Here is a 19,216-nt window from a genome sequence, read left to right on the forward strand (position 1 = left end):
GGGCAAAGTTATTATTCTTTTGAACTCCTGCGGTGTGGGGGAAAGCCGGCAGACATTTAAAGCAGCATGACGTTTAGTATTTGTTATTTCTTTTTCACTTTTTTAATTCCTGGCCTGCAGATTTGTGGCTTGATAATCCCTTAAACTTTTCTTTTTTTTTTTATTACTTTTTCCTTTTTTTCACAAATGCTTTAATCAGAGGTGACTCTTTTTTAATTTTTAGATCCAGGCTTTTCTAAATGTATTTTCTTTTTAACATTTTAATGCAGTTCAGCCTAATAATATATCTGTATGTATTTTGTGATTATTTCTAAATGCAATGTAAATGTGAAGTCTTGTTTAGGAGCTCTTACTGAAGCCCGAGTATAATAAGGCTTATTCAGCAAACAGCTGGAAGCTCCAGACTTTTTATGCACTCATCCAACCTGTTCTAGCATTTTTGATCTTTGTCAGGACAAGGCACGGGACTGTCATGCTGTGATGACCTCCTGTAAAAGTATCAGAAAATAATAAAAACAGATAAATGTATAACTTTATCTAATTAATTTCATTAAAAAACAGAAAGCAACAATTATTCCTGTGGCTGCTGAAATGTTACACAAAATTTTGTTACTATTTTTATACAAAGTCTTCTTTATACAAAGAAAAGTAAAGAATAAACACCAGCTTTGTAGGTTTTAAGTGCATTTTGTGCCAAACATTATGCCCCAGGGTTTCTACACATTTTTCTTCACCGAATCACACACTCCCCTTGATTCTAATATCTAAATAATTGTCCAGCACTTTTTGGGACATTTGGGTTCAAAGTATTAACATTGTATGAAATTATGCTACTCAATAGCTCATTTCCCGGAATCTGAGTATGCTATTTCTAATAACTGCACAATATTTGTTATTATTCAGTAAATGTGTCTTTCTTGTACAGTTTCCTATTATTTTTTCTGTTTTTATATTTTACTATTGTGTGAATCTGCAAGCCTGCATTTGTCTATCATTTTGCTGCTGGTAGACCTGAATTTTCCCACTGAGGGACAATCAAGGTTATTCTATTCTATTCTAACTTTGAACTTGCTTAAAATTGCTCAAAATGTATAAACCTTGGAACTGTCAAATAAGGAATAACGTATCCCTAGGTACATAAATAAATATGATTTAAAACATGTTTTGTGACTTGTATTACCTCTATTTTGTTTGTAACAATTCCAAAAGGTCTTAGCGCTTTGTTTGGTATTTCAGACCCAGTTTTAAAACCACAGGTCCAGTTCAAGCTAAATTTCAAGTTCTCAAGACACCAAACAGGTCGTAAAAGCACCATTATTTGATTCTTGAATATGTGTTAATTTAGTCACTAAGTGAATATCCAAAATGCTGATACAATTTCAAAATCAACATGTGATGTGGTAATCAAAAATAAAGCTCAGGTAATCAACAAAGCCTGCAGTTGACTCCATAACAAACATTTCACCTATAGCTTCCCAACTTCAGTTTTAAAACAGCCTTATCTTAATACAGGGTTTCTGTAAGCATCAGTCAGGTACATTTTTAGACATTTTAAGTACTTTTAAGTACCTTTTAAATTGTTAAGTTAAAAACATTGCAACATATATATAAATGTTCAATTGATACTTAATAACTTCAGCAAGAAAAATCTAACTTTGTCAAGTTAAGTTTTTCAACTCTGGCATGAGAGTCTAGTGCTTTTACACCAAGGTTACCAACTTAAACTGCCTTCTTGCAGCGTACATTAAGCTTCATAAGAGTTATCTACAAGTTTTAGCTAACTCTCATGATCCCTGTTCTGAAGCCAAACATCATTAAATACACTGTCTAATGAGGTAGTAGTGAACAATGTTATTTAAACATTTTTGCTGTTATTACCCTAATGTACAACAAGCAATTTTCAAAAGCTCAAACTGGCTTGTTGTGAAAACTAAAAATAATGTTCATGGAAGAAACAACGCACAAATAAAAAAGAGAAATTTAAGGTATAACTAAAATTGATTTAAGACCCATCCAAAACATTTGGATAAGTTTAAGGCCTAAAACTGTGATTACTAAATTTAAAATTTAAATCTCTGCAATTCAGTTCGATTCCATGTACCATAGTGACAGTTCAGAACAAACCTCTTCTCAAACCCCAAAATTACATACAGAAATATATAATCAAATCAATCCTGTTATTAGATAGAGTTGAATTAATTTTCATACATTTCTGCTTGGTCCTAGTTATATACCAATACAGTCAGGTTTATTTTATCATTCCTATCTCTCCTCCTGAAAGAGCATGTGGAGACAGAGGTTGGTTGACAGCACTGAGCTGTTGCCAATCCTATAAGCAGAAATCATGTTAATAAGAATAATAGGTGGTGCTCCAATAGTTTTCACACCATAATTATCTGTGTTTTTGACAACTGGAAAATTTTCCAAACAGCGAAATTAGACTTTTTAGTAGACTGGGGAATAGTATAGTAGCCTTTTTTTAACCTGTTGCTGACCAGCAGCGCACAGCAACAGGTGGGGGAGGAGTAAACTCTTTTGCACAGTCTTCCTAACAGCTGGAGAAAATAGCAGCATCTAAGTAAAAATACGTTATACTGTAGGGATGTCATGATTTAACAATTTTCAAAAGTTTTTAATGTCTAATAAGGACTTCTGGTGCTGTTCTGCCCTCAAAGCAAAAATGCAAGAAAGAAAGCAAGCAAGACAGAAATATGATTGGCAAGAAAAATGTTACCAAATATATTTTTTTATACATTTTCCATACTTAACAGCATACTCTAAAGTATGGTGCCCACCAAGACATTGGGAAACGTCTCAGTCAGCCTTCACTTGTTTCAGTTTTCCATCATGCGTGACTTCTCGACAGCCCATCCGTATAATTAAAACAACTTTAAAGCATTTTCTCCGCAGAGTTTCCAATATTTTTAGCCTGGTCATTATTCCAAATGCACAGATGTGGATTGTCAAGAAGAAGGACATGGACCTGACAGCATAACACTCCTGTTGTTCATTTTGTATATGTAGTTAGGCTGGTTATGGACCTATTTCCCAATTTATTCATTCAAGTGTCAGTTAAACAGACAAATCTGTGTGGTGCCAGGGTGGGGCAGGATTTTGGAGCTGTTACAGGCTGTCAACACTGTGAGAGCCCAGTCATTAATCATCATACATTTGATCAGAATGCAGAAAACCTCTACTGTTTCCTGTGATGGAAGGACAAAGGAAGGCTGCGTTAGATCTTGTTCCGCTAATTGGGTTAGTCTAGCTAATGGCCATTTAGATGGAGGGTAACAGGGAGGCATATTGCTCCATAAATGTGATGATGGATGCTGAAGCTATCAAGTATTTAAAATGTGTACAAGATAATGAAAAAAAAAGGTAGACAGTTTGTGTGAATGCTTGGCTCTAACGTGTTAAGGAATACTCTTTTTTTGTGTAGATTTAAAAAATGCAACATTCCCGCAATTGAATATTCTACAACTATTTGTTTTTTGTTTTTTTTCTTAAACCTAATGCTAGTATGTAATATGGTCAACAATATAATAAAAAGAGGGTAAAACATTAACAGTGGGAGTCAGGAGTGGCTCCCTACTTTGAGTAAAATGTCACAAAAAATCAAACAACCCACTTTTCTGTTCTCTCATAATTTCAGTTTTCAATGACATTTTACGTCAGACTCATTTGAGAAGAACAACAGCCCCACTGTATTTGGACGTGGGAATTGAGAAGGGAATTAAAATTACAATACCTGCATGCCCAGCTGCTCGACTCACATTGCTCAGCTGTGATATGCTTCTCTATGCAATATCCTGCCACTGAGCCCTGTGCAAGGCACACTAATAATGGAGCTGTCTCCGGCATACGGATTTGCTTGTGCAAGTCATGAAAATTGGAATAGTCAGAATGGAAATGTAACCGTACCCACTAAAATGGGCTAAGGGGCCTTCAATTCCCCAATCAAGTTTTTTTTTTTTTTGTGGTGTCCAGTGGAAATGACTACCCAGTTGGTAGAGAACAGTTTGCCAGCCTGGGAGTATTGGGAGCAACTTCAGACCTAAAATAAGCATGTCTTTATAGCTCTTAAAGTGATACTAAAAAACAAAAAATTAAAAAACAATAGCTGTTGTCTTCGCTTCAGTGTGTCTCTCTAGCTCTGGGGTGCAGTTTCTTTTTGGCTGCCAGTGCAGTTTCTGGCCCCGTTATTTCTTTCTAAATGAGCAGGAAATGTCGTTTGTCCTACTATGAGCAAGCGGCCGCTGAGATGAGGTATAGGCCTGCTGCTTCAAGCAGACTAACGTGACAGGCTGCATGATATCAGTTAGTCAAAATGGATTGCCACTTCAAAATGGGAAAGTTGAGCCCAGTGTTAGCAGCGCTCTGAATGGAGGAAAATAATCGATTCTGAAATGTATTCAATCTAGTTTCATTTAGTTTTGGTTTTTGCTGCCATGTTGTTTCACTGTGGGTTGAACACATTTCTTGGCACTGTTACCTTCATTTTTTTTCTTTGTGAGGAAAAAAGTGAATTAGAGACACAAATTAAAACTCTTTTATTAGCAATCTTGAAAGTATTTCACAGTATCCTGCTGTGTTTAATAACTTACATTCAGCAGTATTCCCATGTATGAAATTAGCCAGTGAAAATTACCTCAGTGATATCGACAGTCTTCTTGGCACCAAAACATCTCCAACCCGTCCGAATATAGTGCGTTACAGCAGTATTACCTCTTAGACTTTTCACCTTTTTGTCAATATACAATCATAAACTTTATGGTCATTTTATTCAATAGACCAAGACAAATAGCACACATCGTAAAGTGGAAGGAATATTATTTTCTTTTTTTACAAAAAGAAATGTATTCATCAGCCCTGCTTCAATAGTTTATATGACCACCCATTCCTACAATTACAGCAGCATGTCTTTATGGACAGTCAGACTGGATGGAGAGTTTCTCTAAAGAGCAGTTTTGGAGAGCAAGAATTGTCACACCAGACATATAGAAGAAAGTGCGCTGGCCAGAGAAGACCAAAATGGAGCTTTTATGATTCAAACCAGAGTTTTATATTCAATATGGCTGCCACACAAATAGAATATAGTGAAAGTTGACTGAATTGGCTGTTGGCTTCAGACTAACTGGTTGCACTGGTGCACCTAAATTTTTCAGTTCGGAGCACTGCCAAACCATTTAGGTAAACCCAAACGTCTATGTAATCAGGCCCTCAGCTGCATGCCCCTTGTCCAATAAACCTGACAAGCTGGTAAAAAGTCGAACAAACAAAGCAGACTGTGCCTACATTCAGCTAAACATTAACTGACTTAGCATTAGCTGCAGGCAGAGTGAGTGGCGATGACAGGTGTAGAGGAAGCTTGAACACAGACAGAAAAACATCCATATATTTGCACAGGAAAATGTTTTTCCCTCTTGTTTACACATTTCCCTCATCTTATCCTTGGCACATGGGGCAGCATTTAAAATTTGGAGTCAAAAATATTTTCAAATATATTCATAATATTCAAAATCTCAGACTAACTTGCAGCATAAAAAGGATGCTTTAATTGTGTTCTTTACTGACCTTGACAAAAAATTAACTTTGAACATGTGGTCTCAAAACCGGTCTTGAGTACCCAACACCACCAGCAGCATGAACAGACACCAAATCTACACTGGAATGGTTTAGTTTAAAACATTCATGAGTCAGAATGGCTGAAAGTCAAAACGTAAATCTAAGAATCTGTGGCAACTTTTGGAAATGAGAATCTATTCACATGCTCTCAATTGAATCTGACTGAGCTTGAGCTATTGTTGCAAAGAGGGATGGGCTGAGAGTTTTAACTCTAGATTTGCAAAGACTGTAGAGAAATGCTCCGAAACTGCTTTAACAAAGTAATGGCTCAGTGGGGATGAATACAAATACATGCCACACTTTTTCACAAATTTACTTGAAAACCATGTGTCTTCTTCCTTTCACTTCAAAACCATGCACTACTTTATGTTTCTCTGTCATGTAAAAGCACTCCAAAATACCTGAAAGTTTGTGGCTCTAAGTTCAAGGCATATAAACACGGCATTGTATGGACAAAGAACATCCAAGGGTGTCTTGCCCAAGGATGTTAGCAATAGATTCTTTGGTTCCTCTGAATTATTGGATGGGTTCTCTGGGGATATGTCATGTCTTCTCACAGATGGCACCAGCTTGCTATTCCAGGATAAGTCCAATGTTGTCCCTCTGGAAAGGGGTAGAAGCAACTGGAGGTGCTACTGCAGGGGAATGCTGTTGCCATGTGCAAAGTGTAATTGGTCTTCAAAAATGTATAAGTAGAAGGCTAGTGTCAAAGTAACAACCATGTCAATGCAGGTTTTTGCCAGTATAACACTGTTGTACCAAGATGAGCAGTGTTGCACGCATTACCTGTCAGTTATGTTAATGTTAGGCAAGTTTATTTATAAATCTATAAATATTTGTATATATATATATATATATATATATATATATATATATATTCATTTTTGCTATCATGTCAATGTTGGGGTGTTACTTGCTGGAGTTTTGAAACACACTGTCAGTCCTGAAAAAGTAAACCCACATACCTGTCATTAATTGATTCGTTAAAGTCCTTTCTAGTGACCTTTTTTAGTAGGTGACATTAATACAAGTTTGCAAGAGTGACTGATCACAGTGTGCAATTTGGACAATTCCCTAGAGAGTCGGAATAGAATCTGTGTACTTAAACATTTACAAATATCTGGTCCTGAAATGTTCGTTTCAAGAACAATTATCTGTCATATTAAACAATAATGGCATTTTTATTTTTTTTACTAAGTGTGTCTGCATACGGGAGACCCCCTCCCTGAACAACCTTCACTTTATCTTTCATGACCTGTGCACCGCTTGGACCCTGAGGGCTCGGGCACACACATGCAGGGCTTGATCCTTTGCTCCAGGATGCATTTGATTCCAGGGCCTTTGCATGCACACATATTCTTGCCACAAAAGCACATCTGGTTTGCAGGATGTCCCTCATGAATGCAGACCTTTTAGCTGACTGTACAGGCGGGCTGCTGGTGTTAATGACTGGGGCACTCCCCGGCTCCCGGGACCAAAATAGAGGAGAGGATGCAAAACAGAGGCAGCCATTGCCTCTAAGAGGTAACCCAATCCATCTAGCAGGAGCTGTGTGTGTGTGTGTGTGTGTGTGTGTGTGTGTGTGTGTGTGTGTGTGTGTGTGTGTGTGTGTGTGTGTGTGAGTGTAAATGGCTAAAGGGGGTGGGCCAGCCAAAGGTCCTCGGGGTCAGAAGAGACTGCCACAGCGCCAGTGCAGCAATGTGCCAGGTCTGGCTTCCTCCCAAAATTGCTGAGAGGTCAGAGCAATTTCCGCCAGTCACGAGTAGGTCAGGGTCTCACTTCCCCTACATATCAGTCAGTGAAGGATGAGGAGGAGAGCGCAAGGCCTGGTCTTTGTAGAATTACCTTCCCTAATCCCCAGAGTGTCAGGACTGCATGGAAAGTATTCTGCTGTTTTGCAGGGCCTGTGGTCACGTGAGGGAAATTCGGACCAGGGACTCTACCTCTTGGTCTGTGACTTGAAATGTAATTATTTCATTCAGAAATGCTTGGGAATTTCATCACAGGTGTCATTATTTTCCTGGTTATTGGCACAGTCCCACATGCTTTTTGTTAAGTTGTTTTAAAAATGTCAGAATATCACCTTGGCTGAAAAGGGAGCAAAAGAAAATGAGCAAAGATAGTTTTCTGAGCAACTGGAAATTAATACTTTAAGGATAATAATGATTTAACTAGATCACAGCTGAATGAGTTGTTTACCTGATTTGGCCTTGACAAAATAGGAGGTATTTTCTTTATCTTCTGTGCTCTCCGTTTAGCTTCTGAATCCTTGCAGAAACTATCCATCACTATTCAGTGCTGTGTAATCATACAAGCAACAAAAACAACCAAATAATTCACTTCTAATTCCGCAGAAAAGACAGAGAAAATACTACACTGACCTCCATCTTAATGCGAAAATATGAGTGAAAAGTATGAAAAACAGTGTAGCATTACCCTGACCACCAGACATTTCTATACACTATACTAACTCAGACAGAACCACGTTAATCTATTTGACCTATACAGTCGTAAATGGGTCTAAATAAGGCCTACATAGGATAAAGATTTTTTGTGAGGATTGAGTTGCAGACCTCAAATCCAAGTCAAATCTTTAACTGTAAGTCAATTCTGAAGTTTTTGTTTTTGGGACTTAACTGTTGACTCAATTCCCCATCTCTGTGATAAATTAATAGCTACTTTCATTTCCTGCAAACTTGTACCCTTCACTCTTAATCCTCAAAACTATGTGCAAAGGTATTCAAAGGCAGGAGAAATCATAACAATAAAACTGAACAAAAGAAATTAATGCACATAATATTTAAGAAGAACAAAATTGCATCTCAGCATCCAAATATTGCAAGTAACTATATATACTGAATATTCTTATCTATGTAAGATGCAATTTCTTAAATCTAAGGGAACATTTTATGGCATTAAGTCTTTCTTAAATTATCTTATCATCAAGCACATTTGCTGCATTGCATATTCAGGTTTCAGCATAAATGTTTTACCGATACAATGAGCCACTAAGAATTGATCAATATTTGTATGCGGTTCTCTGTCTTAGACACCGGCTGCCCAGCTGAGATAATGACCCATCCAAACCTTGTCCCTCCAGCTGCCACAAAAAAGCTTTAGCTTGAAAAGAACAGTAAAGACATAGAGTGGACAAAATTGTTCCGGCTTCTGGAAAAAAGTCTTTAAAACAATAAACACTGCGCAAAAAACAAGAAAAAAATTATTAGCCTGCTTTGATCTTTCTGAACTTGTTCCTGTTGCAATAACACATTTCATCTGAAAAGCACGAGCTGGGCACCAGAGCAAGCAGGCGGCCCCAAGTGTCACTCGAGCTGCTGATAACAAAAGCATTCACCCTGTGCACCGCTAAGCAGTTACCACATGATTTTATGAGAGCTGCGCTCATTTGTGAGCGCAATCAGATGCAACTCAGTGCCCCACAGGATGTCAGCGTTAGCACCCCTCTTTGTCCAATGATGATGGACTGTCAGTTCAATGGTGGTATTGCAGCTCTAGTGGCCATCTGGGGAGTAATACATTGATAACAGTATCAGCTCATAAAAACATGCTGGTGGAGGGAAAGGTCACTCCCTTTTACTTGGCCATGCTGTACCTCTGCCTCCTCTCCCTCAGTTTCATGATGCCTCCCTGGATTCTTCTGTTATCTCTCACTTTCTGGGAACTCTCTATTGGGGTGATGACGGCTGCCCATCAGTGTGCAGGAAAGCTGGAATGTCATGTTTTAACTGGAATCGGAGGTATGTTGACAGGCCAGACAGAGGAAACAGATGGCAGCATGACATGCCCAAGGTCATCTGGCATGCCACTGTCAAGACACCTGCCTCTTTCATTCTTCGGCAATTCTCGTCTATCAACCCTTATTTCTTCTCTCCTTTCTTTGCCTTTTTTGGGTCCCAAACCCATTTTCTCTTTCTCCCCTTCCTTCTTTCTTATGTTTATCACCCTTTCCCTACCTGAATATAGGTCACAAAGCCTCCTATACAGGCTGCTGCCTATCTCTCCTCAAACACACCACCCCCCTGAACTCTCCTTTTGCTCACATTAGCACTGTTAAACATTTATATTCCAGTCTCACTCATTTTTTTTCCTGTTCTTGTTTCCACAAATGTTGATTCAGAAAATAAAATGTGCCGAGCTACCTTTGTCTCCCGAAGTCTTGCCCCGAACAATCTTGCCAGCAGAAATGTAGAAAGAATCCAGAAGAGTTTTAATTACCTGTGCAGCCATGCCTGGAAGGTTGTGTTCTGAAAATCCCAACAGGCACGTGGTACAGTAAGCATGCCATGTCGCAACACATAGCCTCTTTGTCTTAAAGGTAATTTCCAACAGGAGGAGGTGGTGCTGGGGGAGACAAAAACTGTGGGAAAAGAAAGAAAAGTTTGCAGGGAGAGGAAGTAAAAGAGAAAGAAATGCCTGTTTCTGCTTGCTGCCTTTTCCATCTTAGTGAAATGTTTTTTTATAAGGTTGTAGCTGAATCCCGAGAAGAGCAACAAGCGCACGGTATCCTCTCCTCAACCAAATCTTGTCAGGAATGTTCGTTTCAGCTCAGCAGGCAGAGCTGTTTGTCCCCCCCCAAAAAAAACCTACATTCACTTCTCCTGTGATAAAGAAAACATTTCAGTGTTGATGCAAAAAAAAAAATCAAGTTGGGAAGGTAAAAAGTAAAGCAGGAAAGGTGGAGATTTTTTATACTATTTTTTTAAGAAATTTACATTTTAGAGAATATCCAGCTGCAGACAGCACAGCAAGTGTAGAGATTTGTTTATCAAGCATGTCAGACAGCACAAGCCCATCATTGCCCTGAACTGTTAACCTGTAAAAAAAAAAAATTGTACCCTCCAGTGTGGCATTCTCAACTTTCACATTCTGTTCAGCACACAAATGGCCCTTTCTAACTCCTAACAAGGTGACAAGAGCGCCGTCCCGAGGTGACATTTCTCTCCACATGAGCCGCCTTAACAAATAAACCCTTGCATTTGTATTTGAGAGACACCCTCCCCCTTGATCAGTGACTCAAAACAACCTGCACTGGGTTTATGAGCATGTGTTCACGGCTGGTGTTTTCAGCCGTCAGAACCGCGTTTGTTGCCCCGTGATTACGCGTGTTGTTTATTTATTTATTTATTTGTTTTGAAAAAGGGGAAAAAAAGGTCTGAACACCACCAGAGTAACAAGGCAAAGGCTGATTAGACATGAACGCAGTGCATAGGTCCTTCTCAAAATATTAGCATATTGTGATAAAGTTCATTATTTTCCATAATGTCATGATGAAAATTTAACATTCATATATTTTAGATTCATTGCACACTAACTGAAATATTTTAGGTCTTTTATTGTCTTAATACGGATGATTTTGGCATACAGCTCATGAAAACCCAAAATTCCTATCTCACAAAATTAGCATATCATTAAAAGGGTCTCTAAACGAGCTATGAACCTAATCATCTGAATCAACAAGTTAACTCTAAACACCTGCAAAAGATTCCTGAGGCCTTTAAAACTCCCAGCCTGGTTCATCACTCAAAACCCCAATCATGGGTAAGACTGCCGACCTGACTGCTGTCCAGAAGGCCACTATTGACACCCTCAAGCAAGAGGGTAAGACACAGAAAGAAATTTCTGAACGAATAGGATGTTCCCAGAGTGCTGTATCAAGGCACCTCAGTGGGAAGTCTGTGGGAAGGAAAAAGTGTGGCAGAAAACGCTGCACAACGAGAAGAGGTGACCGGACCCTGAGGAAGATTGTGGAGTAGGGCCGATTCCAGACCTTGGGGGACCTGCGGAAGCAGTGGACTGAGTCTGGAGTAGAAACATCCAGAGCCACCGTGCACAGGTGTGTGCAGGAAATGGGCTACAGGTGCCGCATTCCCCAGGTCAAGTCACCTTTGAACCAGAAACAGCGGCAGAAGCGCCTGACCTGGGCTACAGAGAAGCAGCACTGGACTGTTGCTCAGTGGTCCAAAGTACTTTTTTCGGATGAAAGCAAATTCTGCATGTCATTCGGAAATCAAGGTGCCAGAGTCTGGAGGAAGACTGGGAAGAAGGAAATGCCAAAATGCCAGAAGTCCAGTGTCAAGTATCCACAGTCAGTGATGGTCTGGGGTGCCGTGTCAGCTGCTGGTGTTGGTCCACTGTGTTTTATCAAGGGCAGGGTCAATGCAGCTAGCTATCAGGAGATTTTGGAGCACTTCATGCTTCCATCTGCTGAAAAGCTTTATGTAGATGAAGATTTCATTTTTCAGCACGACCTGGCACCTGCTCACAGTGCCAAAACCACTGGTAAATGGTTTACTGACCATGGTACCACTGTGCTCAATTGGCCTGCCAACTCTCCTGACCTGAACCCCATAGAGAATCTGTGGGATATTGTGAAGAGAACGTTGAGAGACTCAAGACCCAACACTCTGGATGAGCTAAAGGCCGCTATCGAAGCATCCTGGGCCTCCATAAGACCTCAGCAGTGCCACAGGCTGATTGCCTCCATGCCACGCCGCATTGAAGCAGTCATTTCTGCAAAAGGATTCCCGACCAAGTATTGAGTGCATAACTGTACATGATTATTTGAAGGTTGACGTTTTTTGTATTAAAAACACTTTTCTTTTATTGGTCGGATGAAATATGCAAATTTTGTGAGATAGGAATTTTGGGTTTTCATGAGCTGTATGCCAAAATCATCCGTATTAAGACAATAAAAGACCTGAAATATTTCAGTTAGTGTGCAATGAATCTAAAATATATGAATGTTAAATTTTTATCATGACATTATGGAAAATAATTAACTTTATCACAATATGCTAATATTTTGAGAAGGACCTGTAGATGGCGAGATCTTTGACTGGGGTAAAACAGCAACAAAATCCCATAGGGGAGAGAGAGAAAAAGATGAAGCATAGAGATAGGATGTAGGAGAGGGGTGAGTGGATTTGGGGGGTAAAAACTGTTTTAAATCTTCTTATCTACAAAGGTTATTTTGTGAATCGAATGTCTTTCAGCATGAAACTACATGTTTTTTTCCTTGAATAGGCCTATGCAAAGCCACAAACACAGAGCATATGGATGTATTTATGGCATGACTGTGTTCTTGCAGTTGTAAATGTGTAATGCTGGGCTTCTAATAAAATAATGATTAAAAAAAATCTTGCTTCTACCAGATTTTAAAAGAGGAATTTTACTCTGCGAGAACAGAATCAAGGGGTATACTTAAGGTAAACATCAGTATGATTTGTCACAATTCTACTTGCATCTTTATTTGCAGTGATGTGGGATTTCACTTGTTTTTTTTAAGGTAGAGACTTAAGTTTTAGCTGAATTAGGTCTCCGTGTTGGCCAGAAACACTTGATGCTAGTCAAAAAGGAGTTCAGGAGTGACATCTCCATGAAGAATTAGATTTTGGAGCCGCTCTGGTTTTTTGGCGTCACCCATTAATCATCCATCTCTAGAGGATGACGGCAACTTCAGTGCAGCATGCCGGCCCTCTCTGTGTCTCCACAACCGAATGAGAGCTGAACTTAGCGTTCTTGAACAATAGATGCCCTGACGTAGTAGAGAGCTGCCTCTGTGAGTTCGTGTGTGTGTTTGTATGATGTGTGTTTGTGTATGTGGGGGTAAGACAGATTCTTGAAAGTACAGTGACACCTAAAGGCCTGATCCTACAGGCCCTCTGCCTCTCTTCCCCTCTCTGCAGCATTTGAGTCAAGGACATGTTGAAATTTGGAGAAAAACTGATGACTTCTCACTTTTTGCTGCTCTTGGTAGTTCTAAGCACGCGTACGGGCGTCAACATTTTTTCTCTTAATGACGTGCCTTGGGCTGCCTGCAGGTAAAGAAGCATTTTTATCTGTACACCGGAGCATCTGATTGGAGACAGACTACAAATGTCAAAAAAATTTAAAAGAATGCATTGCATTAATTTGGTACTGGTCAAATTCCTGTTGTATTACAGTACAGTTTGTGTTTAGTGTGTCCTCCAGTAGCTTATTTCTTGCAGTTTGTCTGATGTAAAACATGTCTAGTTTCAGCTTTGTCCAGTTGGTATAATGTACAAATCCATTTATTTTCCAATTAGAAGAATATCTACTGAAAGATAAGATAAAGTTTATTTTCAAGAATACCTAAATTTTAATTCAGTTGTTTTTATAGCACCAATTTACAACAAAGACTGATCTTTATTCAGTTTATAATGGCAAATGGTAAAATGTTATCTACCTAAGGGAGCCCAGCTGGTTACACCAACCTATTGACTTTGTAACAATCCTTCCTCAAGAGCAAGCATGTGGTGACAGTGGACATGTTAAATTGTATTTCTTAAGAAAAACAATATTGTAAATTGCACATTTTACATTTAGGCTCTGTAATATGAATTTAGCTCACACAATCTAATTTAGTATTTTCAATGGTATCTACAGCTTTTTTTTCTCCGTCTCTAACAGCACACACTCGTAGAAATACACATTCCTCCATCTGAACAGTATCTCTGTAGTGAGGAGAAACTCGCTGGGGCAGCCCTTTGATCTCGCCTCGTTCCCTGCGTCTGCTTTCACGGCCAGCTCTGCAGGCACGGCCCGTTTTTAATATGGCAGCGCAGCCCGGGTCCCCGAGTAACAATAAACTTTACCTTCAACTGTCAGCAGGTCTTAATCACTGGGGCTACTGAAGCACTAAATGTTGGATTCCCGTTAATAATTTTGCCACTGAAGAGGGAGGAAAAGCAAACAGACTTACAGAGATACATATCTCAAGCTCTCAGCAACAGAAATATCCTTTGGAGTTCACAATCTCATTTTCATCACTTGCAAATATGATGCGGAAGACCAGGAAAGAAAGAATAAGTCTTCAGTTGCAGTGAATGTGGACAATCACAGAGGAATTCTTTCTTTCTTTGTAAGCTGCGGGCCTTTTCCCACAAATGTACAATCGGTCACTCTCAAAGAGCCTTCAGCAGAGCTGTTATTTGTTGTCCCGTGAGGTATCAGAGCTGTAGCTCACCAAGCCAACTAATGGAGCTTCAGAGGGCTGCAAATGGCAGGCAGCATGAACACGACAGCCTCTGTGGACTAAATAGATTTAGATATCACTTTAGGTTAGTTTCCTTGCAGACACACAAGACACAAAGCATAAAAACATTAAAACTACTATTTTATTTGTGTATTTGTTTAAAATGTTTGTTGTGAAATATTTTTATTTTAAAATGTGACTACAGGATTCAAGTTTTTATAGAACAGATAATCCCTGTCTGATTTAGGTTTAAAATTAATCTTTGAATTTGACCACAATATATCTCATGACTGGAAGTAACATTAATATTTTGGAGTGGCCGAGACAGAGTCCCGACTTGAATCTGATCTGTGGAAGGAGCTAAAGATTAGGGTGATGGCAAAGAGGCCTTACACCACAAATACTTAGAGCTCATCACTAAAGAGAAATCATTAAAATACCAGTGGAAACATGCAAGAAGCTGGTGAGCAATTATGTGAAGGGTCTGATTGTTGTAACAAGACGTTTTTCACTGTTTTGAAAGGGGTGAAGGAAAGTATAAATGAGTATAAATATAAATAAAGCACAACTTTTTTTATTGGATTTTATACATTGTTTTTATAGTTTTTCACAGTTGTCTGTCTCATTTCCTATCATTAACAAGCTTTTTGGTTGAAACATAATAATTTTGCATCTAAATATGCCAAAAGTACGAGTATTCCGGGCTAAATGCACTGTACACTTGAGCTTATTTTTTAATGGGTAATATCTTTTTAAATCTTAGTTTGAACCCTCAATAATCGTATTTCAGTTGGTTTCCAAATTGTTTCTCATTGTCTAAATTTTCATTACTTTCTCACAGAAATGAGCTCAAGCCCAATTGTGCATTTTTTAGCGTCATCCATATTTTCACATACATGTCCTCTTCTCCCAAAAAAGATGGCACCGAGTGGATTGGAGCGTGTAGTTTCACAGGCGAAATCCCTGCTCTGGCAGGGCCAAATATTTTACCATAGCTTAGTTGCTCCACTAAAATTTGCACTTGCCTTGCACTCCCTTGCCCCCTCATCTTGCTTTGAAAAACACCAGTGGATTAGAGGCCGTTGTCTCAGGACTCATGCGGCTTGACTCCTCCGCGGCACAGGGTCTCATGCCCGAGTCATGTTGTGGGAAACAGGCGACGGGAGAGAGAGAGTGAGGGGTTTTAAACAATTCAAGAGTAAAGTCTCTTCGGGGAGAGAGCCGCAGCCACCTCTGAGAGATTGGGTCTGTGAACGAGTATTCATGCATTTTCATCAGCAGTGATATCATTCACAGGGAATGCAATTCAGGTTGGTTTAAGTGAATACATTAAAGTAACAAGGGACCGACGTTTATTGGGGTTGTGCTGTACAGCTCATGTTTAAGGTTGTGCATGACTACACTCTGGTGACACAGGCAAAATGGCTTTGTATACATTTGATTTTGTAATACTTTTCAATCCTCATTCACCCAGTTGTATGCTGTTTAACTAACCCTACCTTCTTTCAGCTATCGCTCTACTGTACAACAGATTTGAATGTATGAATAGCCCCAAGAGGTAGAATTGGGTGAGTATTTTTTATAAGTAAAATTTGTTTTGCTTCAAAGGACAGGTTTAGTCAAACGCTTCTTTTGGTTTCAAGTAAAGCAAATACTAAATCCTTATACGTTTCTATATTCCTTCTTTTCTTTAGCATTATGCTATCACCGTGCTAGCAACACAGATATATTATGGCGCTCTTTATTGAAATGATTTCCACGGGTGTTTGTCTCACTGCTGGTTCTGTGTTAGGCTTTCAGGAGGAGAGATTGAAATAAGTGGCAGAGGAAAGACAAGGTTGGGGGGGCTGTATGTGGGAAGCAGAGAATATGAAATTGATTAGTGAGCTGGGATGGAAAATAAAGACTTCATCATGATCATCATGGAGTCCTCACAATCAGCTGTGAGACAATGCAGGCTTCCTAATGAGGACAGAGAGGCAGGGGATTGAGTGTGCAGATGTGAAACCGCGTGGTGTTTGAGTGAGACAACAGAAGACTGAACACAAAGGTTTTCATCACTTTTTATCAGAATTAAAAAATTTTCTCATTTAAAAAAAAAATAATTCTGCATTGTTCTTCAGCTACTTCTAAGCAAAAAAGCAAATGCTTTTGAAGTTAACTGACTAAAAAAATTTTCAAGGCTAATCGTAAATGACAAGTTTAATTATTTTGCACAATTGTGCTGACTGACAGTGGAAGTGACAACATTCGGGCTTGTTTGAAGTCTTTGTACCAAAGTTGAAATTGTTGGGATTAAAAGAAAATAAAAAAATAAGCTGAAATTTCAGAAGAGGGAAAAATAAAGAAGCATGAGGCAAATTATCATTTTAATTGAAAAAGAGATTTCTTTTTATTTGGATGTTTTAGTATGAAAATGTATCAATTTCATTATTACACATAAAATAGTGGAATGATTGCAGGATAATGTTGGATTGGTTTTGTTTTGCTTACAAAAAAGAAAACACAGAAAAACATGAGTTGCAATAATTTAATTTAATTTCGTTTCATTTTTATTTTAGTTCTATAAGCTTTTGTGCTTTTTCTGTTTTCCATTTTGCTATAATAATTAGATCCACACACCTACTAAAAGTAAAACAATAGTGTAGGTTTGCTCTTACTTTTAATGATTACTACTTATTTGGGTGTGTTACTTTTATTTAAACCATTTTAAATAATAAATCACTTAAGGAAATAAATAATCTGCAGTTTCATCTTTATCACTGTGAAACAGTCACAGTTGGTGATTCACATTCACTCTATTAATCATGACACCTTTGCATTATGTATTCAGCCGTGAAGGCACTTGCAGAGCCACATTAAGAGTCTGTCTGTATGCCTAAAAAATCCACCTAAACATAGTCAGTAAACTGCAGGGAATGTTCGACAGATATATTTTGAAAAGCTGCACGTGACAATAAAAATAATAATAGTATGATGAAAAAGTGTCTTTGCAATGTGAATAGATTTTTTAAATATAATTACAAAGCATAACAAAAAATTACAATTGTAGGTATTTTTATTTTTATTTGCCTTTTTGTTAAAGCTATTACGCTTCCAATAACTCTGCTCGCCAGTAAAGCATCAATACCCAACTGGTATTTAAAGGTTAATTGTAAACTTATTATTAACACAATGGACGGTTGTGAAATTCATTAAACTCAGATCTCCATCCACAAGAGAAACATATGCACCAATATGGGGCATGTTGCCAGAACCAATCACTGCCAAGCACTGTCAAGCAAGCGCCCAATCAGAATGCTGCTCCAGACAGTGCTGACGAATCACTCAAAACTTTTTCTGCTTCTCTTCTTGCCTTATTTCTATGCTGATAGAGTATTCTTACCAAGTGTGAGAATGGCTGAATTGCCTTAGCGTTGCTCTTTCACTGCCCCCCCCCCTCCCCTGGTTATTTTGGTACATTGGAGAAAGTGTGGTTGACTTCTGGAAGAAACCCTCTGGCGACTGCTATTTATAGTGAAGACACACAGTTACATTTGCATCTGGAGCTTATGAGGGAGAGAGAGATAGAAAGAAGGACGGAAGGAGAATGTGAGAGAAGCATGAAGGATATCGTCAATTTTGGAAATAATCTATGCCAATATTTTATTTCTTTTTACTTAGCGGGACAAATACAGGAAGAAGAGGTTAAAAAAGGCAGAAGGAAGCAGGCGGAAGAGTAAAAGCAACTTTTGTCCAGATTTCTTTTTTTGCCCATAAGTAAAAAAAAACACATTGAAGAAAGAGAGGCTGACCTAAATTGAATTAAATCGATTTGGTTTCTCCTGAGCCTGCTTTTTCCAAAGTGTACACAGTATTATCCTCCATTTCCTGTGACAGTGTCATGAGCACCACGCATTACTCAGCTTCTTATAAAAAATACTCAAGAGCTGCACCATCGATTCCTGTGCTTCAATAATTGAGCTGCCGAAGCAGAACAAGGACATTCCCATTGTTCCCTGTTTGGGCCATTGAAAGTGTGTCTCCCTTAAGGCCATAGGATAAAAAGCCTTTCTTTATGTGACCACAGACCAAATGAGTTCAGCGGGAGATCAGCAAAAAATATGAATGGATTTTGAGTCTGAAAGACAGGACAATCCTGGGGTCTGCCTCTGCTAACCACAAGGCCTGAATGCTGATTATCTGTGATATCTGGAAATATTCAGTGACAGATTTCTACAAAAGAGAGAGGAAGAAGAAGAAAGAGCCTAGATGGCTTAAACAGATTTTCTGGTGGTGTTCGTTTGCTCCATTTGAAGTCGTTGCTTAGATGCGATCTCCAAAAGACTCAGAACTGAGAAAGGAATGGCAGCCCTCGCTACGTCATGAGGAGCATCACAGAGTGAGGGCCCTCTCTGGCAAATCACAGCACTAACGTAAATCTCCCTCCACAGACACTAGGATAGACCTAGCAACAGCAGAAGTGTTTTTGTGTGAACCCTTCAGTAGGAAAAACCACATTCTAATTCCTGCTGGATACTTGGGGCTCATCAGCACATTAGGACTACACAATTTAAGATCAGCATTAATAGGTGA

General features: G+C 38.9%; 1 long non-coding RNA gene across 1 annotated transcript; it reads right to left on the reverse strand.

The window, feature by feature from the left end:
* Positions 1-4,526: 4,526 nt before the first annotated feature.
* LOC124873380 lies at positions 4,527-10,153 on the reverse strand. The gene is made up of 3 exons (XR_007039508.1): positions 9,862-10,153; positions 7,825-7,923; positions 4,527-7,713 (listed from the first exon to the last, which is right to left on the reverse strand). It is a non-coding gene; the product is annotated as an uncharacterized LOC124873380 (long non-coding RNA).
* Positions 10,154-19,216: the final 9,063 nt, after the last annotated feature.

This window comes from Girardinichthys multiradiatus, chromosome 9 (genome assembly GCF_021462225.1).
Source record: "Girardinichthys multiradiatus isolate DD_20200921_A chromosome 9, DD_fGirMul_XY1, whole genome shotgun sequence".
In the NCBI taxonomy this organism is placed as follows: Eukaryota; Metazoa; Chordata; class Actinopteri; order Cyprinodontiformes; family Goodeidae; genus Girardinichthys; species Girardinichthys multiradiatus.